General features: G+C 42.4%; 1 protein-coding gene across 6 annotated transcripts in view; it reads right to left on the bottom strand.

Annotated features, from left to right (window-relative positions):
• card14 (caspase recruitment domain family, member 14) overlaps positions 1-8,819 on the bottom strand; it is a 113,260-nt gene that overhangs the window by 59,501 nt on the left and 44,940 nt on the right. The window lies entirely within an intron of this gene.

Here is an 8,819-nt window from a genome sequence, read left to right on the forward strand (position 1 = left end):
ACCATCAGTGGAAAACTTTTCCTGGGTCAGTCCATTCTTTCTGCCCTTCTCTTTTATAACATACCATGTCCCAGGGCTTAAAACTGTGATCTGATGGTTATTGATAAAGGCAGCAGCAAAGCCTGATGGTTAAAGGGGCTAACTCTGTATCAGGCTAAGGACTGTGGGAGAAGCAAAGAACTGGATGTGTAACTATGGAACAAATGTGGGAGTTGACAGGGGTTGATTGAACAGTGGCTGTTGCAATGTCTTGAACAGACAGGGATCGAACACAAACCCCTGGGTGTCATGTTTCTGAGAGAATTATGAGCCCTGACAGGGGCGTGAATCTTCAGCATTGGTGATCAAAAATACAGTGATTAATTAGTGCCTATCCTGTGAGTACGTGACTGGAAGCATGATCAGCACTAATAGGATCTGTATAAGAAGAAACAGGGAAACATCGGCAGCAGCAACCCAGGATTAACCGCTGCAGAAGAAGCAGAAGTCTGGGACTTAGAAACATTGGAACAAAGACCATCGGGAGAAAATGTGATCACTTTGCCTCACCTCAGGTGTTATCTTTCAGTCTAAGTCATGAGTTTGGATATTTTGTAAAGTGTTGATACTTTTAGAATACTTTGTGTATAATGAAGTAGGTCAGAGGTTAGTTACTTTGTGTATAACAAAGTAAATCAGAGGTTAAATACTTCGTATATGACGAAGTTTGATGCCTGGTGTACTAAGATTTTGAAATAGAGTTTGCTAATTTTGTGATAACTCAGTGGAGAACAGTAAAAGAGATTTGGCGTGTAGTAATTTGAGAGTTTGAGTGTCTTTATTCACTAACTGAATTGACCCGAGTTAGAGGGCAACTAAAGTAATCTCCAACATCCTGTTTCAATATCCCAAAGCTTTCCTGATATTTCTTTTTCTGAAACCTCCCCCTTAATAAATGCTGTCCTCCTTGGATACATACCATTATTAAAGACACCTTGGATTCCTGCTATAAACTAATTAATAAGGGCTTTGGTCCCCAACCATCTGGAGAGTGTCTTTTGCATGTACTGTCCAGACTAAAGCACTTGTTAATTTACAAGTTGACTGGTCAGCTAATAACTTTTGGAGCATTTTGTCAATCATGGCATGACTTCTCACATATCCCATTGCTAAAAGGGACTTGCGACTCCTGTGTGCATTGGAACGGTTTTCAGATTTTTATACATACTCCCAAATTCCTCATCGCCAAATTCTTCATTGTCTGTTAAGAATTTAGCTGGTGCTTCCAGCCCCATCCCTATATGTCCATGATTTTATCAGGAATTACATTTTTGTCTTTATTAATAGTTACCATTGATAGACTAAAGCTACTTGCTAGGCCTACAAATTGTAGATGGATTTTTTTAATCCCATACTTTTGAGGTCTACCATTAGAGTTTTATCAAGTCTCTTGCCAATGGAAGACTTACTACTAGTCATAATGATGTTTTCCTGTACTTATTACAAAAATCACATTTTTCACCAATATCCTTGACAAGTCTCGTGTATTCCTCATTCAGTATGCTTGCATCCTATAACAAAATCTTCAACCTCTGGCCAGAGGAATGTGCAAATTATCAATGTAGTTAGGTAAAAAATTGTTTTTTTCTCTTTTAAATCCCTATCCTTAGCTATTATTAATACCTTTTTAACATTCTGTTCATAGGTGATAGAACTTAAAGGAACTTAAAGGGGCAGCATAGCGGCTAGGACTACTGCCTCAACAGTGCCAGGGACCCGGCTTCAATTCCGACTGTGTATGACAGTCTGTGTGGAGTTTACACATTTTCTCTGTGTCTGTGTAGATTTCCTCTGGGTGCTCTGGTTTCCTTCTACACTCCAAAGATGTGCAGGGTAAGTGGATTAGTCATGGTAAATTGCCCCTTAGTGTCAGGGAGATTAGCAGGGTAAATATGTCGGGTTACTGGGATGGGACCTGGGATGGGATTGTGATCAGTGCAGACTCGATGGCACAAGTGCCTTCTTCTACACTGTAGGGATTCTATGATTCAATGAACACAATAATATCTTGACTGTGTACATTGCAAATTGACAGATCTCCCAAAAACAGTTTCTTTATCATGCTCCATGTCCAACTTCATTTGAACCTATTTAATTGAACGCTTACTTAGCAGATCACTCCCGATAAAATGATTCAGTTCTGCTATTTTACACAGAATTACTATTCTTCTTACTGATTTCAACATGTTGCAATCACTGAATACAATGAAGAATTTGGGAGAATGTGTGAAAATTTGAATATTGTACCAATGCACACAGGATTCGCAAGACCTTTTTTAGCAATGGGATATGAACCTCAAACAAGCACACCTGTCATATTCTTTGACTTTACTTCAGTCTTCCTTGCTTAAAAGAATCCAGGTAATATTTTAGCCAGTCCAGTCCACATATTGTGGATATACACCCACCATCTAGAACTGTGCAATTAAACAAATCTGTGATTAGGATATTCATGACCGGACTGAAGCTTCTGGTGACTAATAGGGTTCACTCTGATTTGTCAGTATTGTCCTCCTCGCATAATGTATCTTCCATATCACGTGTTGTCTCAAAAACGCTGTTTTCATTTTTGGGCAATGACTACACAATGATTAGAGTTGTATTTGAAACACTTGTGGACCACCGCTTGGTTATTCCTGGGGTTCGGCCACCTGGCTTTAGCTCCTAAATAGGGTCTCTGTCCTCATACAGCTAATGTTTCAAGTCTGGATGACTCCCCACAGATGCTGTCAGACCTGCTGAGATTTTCCAGCATTTTCTGTTTTTGTTTCACGCTCTAGCATCTGCAGTAATTTGTTTTTATTTCTTACCTCATGCTTTGTTTGTAATTCTTTTGTACAGAAGCTTGGGCCCTATATTCAAATAGCATTGCATCCATCATCTTTGAAGTCACTTCTGAAGAACACGTTTGTGTCATAAAGCTGCTGAAAATGAAAGCTTTCTCAGAAATCCATTAAGGCTTTGGACATTTGATCCATCAATGTTTCTTCCTCTTTGAAAGAAACTTCAGTTAAAACCAAGAGCCAATCCATGTTTGGTTTCCTCACATGTTCAAATAGTTTAAATGCAATTACTGAATTCAGAATTTCCAAGTGCATATATAGTCAGTTAGACTATCTCATGGAAGAATAATTCTTTTTCTAAATTTATCAAAGTCTGACCAGGCCTCTTATATATTCATAAATCACTTTTCATATAAATTTTATTCATTAATTTTACAAGAGTTTCCCAACCCTCCATCATTGTTCATTCCGAGTGTTTAGTTCTGAGAACACTTTGTGATGGATCTTGCTACCAGCAGAAAGTGGAAGTATGGGACCTATTCCTTGCTTTTGGTTCAGCAGACTCGTAACTCAACTTAAATTTCCATTGATCATAAGGTTCTGTGTCACAAAAGAATGTGGAAAATCAGATTCTGCCCCCTCATAACCAGTTTCACTCATGTTTCTTTAAAGAGAATCCAATGCAGGTTTCTCTCTCAAAAACTACTTACAATGCTAATCTTTCTGACAAACATCCTCCATGACCAAGGGCAGGGAAACTCCTAACCCTGGCTATGAAGAAGACACCAAGGACGGGATTTTCTGGTTGTGCTCATCCCAAGACTGGAAAATCCCACCCACGACAATTCCTGTGGTGGGCAGGACGGGAAAATTCAGCCGTGAGTCTGCTTGTAGTAGCATTTATTTCCTCCATTCTAATGCAATCCCTCTTAGCACTGGCTGACTCTTCTTTATATACACACCCTCAGTATAATTAACTAAAAAATCCCCAACATTACTACCTTAAACTACTCGGAATTTAACACCCATCAATATAACCATTTAACGGCTAAATGACATCAAGATGGGTAGGAAAAAAGCTGTCATGAGGAGGTAGAGATTCTACAAAAGGTCTAGACAAGGTGAGTGGGCAAAAATTTAGCAGATGGAGTACAACATGGGTAAATGTGAATTTGTTCACTATGGCAGGAAGAATAGGAAAGCAATATGTTACTTAAATGTAGAAGGATTTCAGAACTCAGTGGTACAGAGGGATCTAGGTGTCCTGGTACATGAATCACAATATTAGTGTGCAGGTACAGCAAGTGATTAGGAAGGCAAATAGAATACTGGGGTTTTCACTGCAAGATGAACAGAATACAAAAATAGGGAAGTTTTACTGCATCAAGCCTTAGTGAGACCACATCTGGAATACTATATGCAGTTTTTGTCTCCTTAGAGGAGTTGTCTTACGAAGAAATTGACCGATTAGACCATACCCTTACCCATAGGAGTTTAGAAGAATTTGAGGTGATCTTATTAAAACATACAATTCCCTGGGGGATTTGATAGGGTGGATTCCTGAAGGATGTTTTGTCTTGTAGAAGAGACTAAAACTTAGGGGTATAGTTTAAAAATAAGAGGTCTCCCTTTTAAGATACAAATGAGGAGAAACATTTTTCTCCAAAAAAGTATTTGGTGTGTGGAATGGGGGCTTAGTCTTTGAAGTTTTTCAAGGCAGAGTTAGATAGATCTTTGATAAACAAGGAAGTAAAGAGCCAAATGACTTATCTCTGCTCCTGTTTCTATGGATTTTTAACAACCTAACTTTGTAATTACTATTGAACAATTTAATTGGCCCAGGAAAACTCATTTTATATTTATGAAATGCCAAATTTCTCCATGTGATAAAATATTTGGATATATTTAAAGTAATTTTTAAATTAAAGTATTACTTACGAGAATTCAACTTCTACCTTCGTTTCATGTGTGTATAAACTATTTTAAAACCTGTAAAATATTAATTAAAAATAAAAATTTAAGTGCATTTGATTTCTGTTTTGCTATATTGTGAGAATATTTGAATCTTTTTATTTATCCTTTGATAGGATGTGTGCGTCGCTAACTGGGCCAACATTTATTGCCTGTCCGTAATTGTCCCTGAGATTCTGATTGGCTGCTTACTCTGCCTGATGATATCATGGATGTCTGGAGATTTCCCCCTTGATTTGACATCCGTTTCAAACTGATACCGAGCAAGGGGAATTCCACGTCTCAGTAATCATGACTAGATGTTTGTGGGTAACTTTCTTTTGAGGTCAATGATAAGTAGTGTAGCTTCACTATTGAAAATAAGGTCATTGTATCAGATACATGGCAAAGGTTGCTTTTTAATGGGGTGGCATGGTGGCACAGTGCGCCATGCTGCCTCACTGCATCAAGGACTTGGGTTCGAATCCTGGTTCGAGTCACTGTCTGCACGGAGTTTGCACGTTCTCCCTGTATCTCTGTGGGTTTCGTCCAGGTGCTCCGGTTTCCTCCCACAGTTTTTAAAGATGTGCAGATTAGGTGAATTAGCCATCCTAAATTGCCCTTTAGCATCAGGGGGATAGGCTAAAGTAATGCATGGGGTTATGGGAATAGGGCCTGGATGGGATTGTGGTCAGTGCAGACTCGATGGGCCTCCTTCTGCACTGTAGGGTTTCTATGGTCTCTATGATTAATGTTCTGTAGCATAGACATAAATATATACTAAAAAGAGGTTACTGTAATGTCTAGGGGTGTTTTTTCACAGAATAATGATTTGTGCAACATTTCTTTTGTAAGTATAATTAAACACTTGGGTGGCACAGTAGTTAGCTCTGCTGCCTCGCAGTGCCAGGGAACCTGGGTTCGATCCTGGCCTTAGGTGACATGTGGAGTTTGCACATTCACCCCATTTCTGTGTGGGTTTTCTCTGGGCGCTCTGGTTTCTTCCCACAGCCCAAAGATGTGCAGGCTAGGCGGACTGGCATTGCTAAATTTCCCCTTATTGTCCCAAGATGTGTAGGTCAGGTGGATTAGCCATGGGTTACAGGGCTAGGGCAGGAGAGGGGGCCTGGGTAAGATACTCTGACAGAGAGTCAGTACACATTCAACAGACTGAGTGGCCTCCTTGAGCATTGTAGGAATTCAATGATTCGATGGTAAACATCAGATCAAATCAGCTCTGCCTATGTGGCCCACTCCTAATAATCTGAAGTCATATTTTGGTTTTTGAAAAAGTTGAATTTGAAGTAATACTCACAAAGTGGGAACTTGGTGAGTACCTTGAATGAAGTAACTTCTCGTTAATGGTACAAGGGTAAAATATTGCAGATGGAGGAAATCTGAAATAACTGGAGAAAATATTAGAAATGCACTGCAGGCCTGGCAGCATCTACAGAGAGAGAAACAGAGTTAATGGGGTGAATTTTCCCATTCCACTCACCATAGCAGGCGAGGGGCAAAACATGGAAAGACGCGTTGCCCTCGGGTGGGATTTTCCGGTTTTGGGATGAGCATGACCAGAAAATCCTGCCAGTGTTTCAGGTCAGTGAACTTTATAAGTTCTGATCAGAAGTCACTGACCTGAAGTGTAAACCATTTTTCTCTCTCTACAACTGCTGAATGCTGAGTATCGCTAATATTTTCTCTTTTTTAGTTCTAACAGCAGATCGTCGGTTCTTCTACGATTAAGCTGATTAGCACCCAAACCAATATTTGTGCTCACTGGATGCTGCTCTCCCTCTAACATTGTTATGAATGCAAAGTTCTTTCCAAGGTTACAAATCAAACACTTGACAGAGGACATTTTGCAACATGGATCTCTGCTTTGCCAAGAGAGGTTGGAGGTTCGTCTGCTGCCCTGAAAGCATCTCAAATGTTCAGATTTGTTTTTGAAATGATTAATTCTACATAGCGTTGAGCTACTTTGTTAAGGCAATTCTCTGGTTTAACTTGTCAATAGCTAAAGAATAAATCATTACCGATATTTTGATAAAGAATCACATCATTTTGTCTGCAAAGGGAATGACCATTCTGAAGGCAGCTTGCAAAACATCATTAAATCTGGGTTTCGCTATGATACTGGAGTTCAAGGCTGCATCGTTCAAATTTGTCAAGGATGGCCAAAATAGAAACAGATAACGTTAGATGAAACTCAGCAAATCTGGCAGCATTTGTGGAGAGAGAAACGGGCCCGATTCTCCCATCCCGACACCCACGTTTTTTGGCATGTCAGGTTGGGCAATGCGCATGCCAGCCATTTTGCATCATTTACACATGCGTTCCCCACACTTGTGCGTCTCTTGTAGTCGGAGAATGGGCGCAGTCAGGATCGCGCTGGAAACCAACAGGAAGACAGGGAAGTTAATTAAATCTGTTTTTAATGCAATTTAAATGTCATTATCAAACGCAGCATGGAATTCTCTGCGCTCTATCGCGTCTCCCACCCCGCCAGGAGTATTTCAATCTGGCAGGGTTTAGAGTAGCTCTCCACTTGCGGGGAACTAGCGTGAGACCCCACAGAGGGCAATTGGGGCTCCCCAGAGGGTCAGGTGGTGGGTGGTGGTGCCCCCTGGGCAAGGGCACCCTGGTAGTGCCAGCCTGTGCTCCCTGGCACTGCCGAAGGGGCAAAGTGCCCATACCAAGGGAGTGGAGCCAAGGGGGTGGGGTCAAGGGGGCAGGGTCAAGGGGACAGGGTCAAGGGATGGGAACTTGTGGTGAGCAAAATGGAGCAGGGTGGGGCCAAATGAGTGGGACCTATTGTGGGCAAGGCCTAAGGAGGCGATTGGTAGGGGTGGGGATCCTGCTGCCACTCTTTAGGTAAGATTGGTTGGGGCTGGAGAGAGGCCAGTGATCGGGTGGGTGTCTGCCTTGTTAGGGGGTGGGGAGGGATGTGTGCTGACGGCAGGATCCTCACTGCTGGGATGGGCAGGGAGGAGTTGGAGATTGGGGAGCTCCAGGATGGGGATGGGAGTTGTGGCTGGCCCGGGAATGCGTGTGGGGCTGCGATCTGGCCATGGGGAAGGGAGGTTGGAGGGGCAGAACTGCGGGGATCCCAGCTGGCCAGCAAACTGAAATCTGATGGTTCAGGGCCACTGCACATGCGCAGAGGTCCGAAACTGTTCAGCCTCTGGCATCCCAAGCTTTTGTTGATGTTCACAATCGTGACCTCTGCAGTGCATAGAGTGTGAGAGATTTGAGTCTGAACTCCCTCTGAAAAAAAATGTGATTCACACCATTTTTCCTGCCAATTGAGCACTTGGAAATTTTTTGGAAGAATCAGACTCATAGTCAATGTTTCGAGTCCATTTCGACACAAAACATTGGGCGGGATTCTCCAGCTGTTCATGCCAGTGGGATTCTCTGGTCCTGCCAGCATCACACCCTGCCTGCAGGTTTCCCAGTGGCAATGTGGTGGCTTCAGTGGGAAATCCCATTGACTGTGGTGAGACCAGAGTATCCCACCGACTATGAACAGTGTGTCACCTCCCGCCACCAAGAAACACACTGCTGGGAGTCTGGAGAACCCTGCCCATTAACTATGTTTCTCTCCCCACGGATGCTACCAGACTTGCTGAGTTTATCCAGCATTTTCTGAGTGGGATTTTCCCAAAAAATGGCAAAGTGTCAGCTTCTGACTGAAAACCAGCATGTTTCTCCTCAGAGACAAACCCAGGTTTAATTTCCAGATCTTCTGATATTTTGTCAAAAAAATCAGGGGAGCATGTTTTGCGACATCATTCTTCATGAAAGAGGGTATCCCCAATCTCCAACTTATGAGGCAATCATCCCCCCCTCAACCCCATCCATTAATGCTGGCAATCTCCCTCACCCTCCCATCCATTATTGGCGGCAATCTCCCCCCAGTGTCGTCCCATCCGTGGCCCCACCCCTAGTAGTGCCAACCTGGCAGTGCCAAGCAGCCAGGGGGCAATGCCTAGACACTGCCAATCCACCTTAGAGCTGCATTGGCCTCTGTTCTCTGCCTGGTTA

Source organism: Carcharhinus amblyrhynchos, chromosome 21, assembly GCF_965287045.1.
Source record: "Carcharhinus amblyrhynchos chromosome 21, sCarAmb.v2.hapA, whole genome shotgun sequence".
Taxonomy (NCBI): Eukaryota; Metazoa; Chordata; class Chondrichthyes; order Carcharhiniformes; family Carcharhinidae; genus Carcharhinus; species Carcharhinus amblyrhynchos.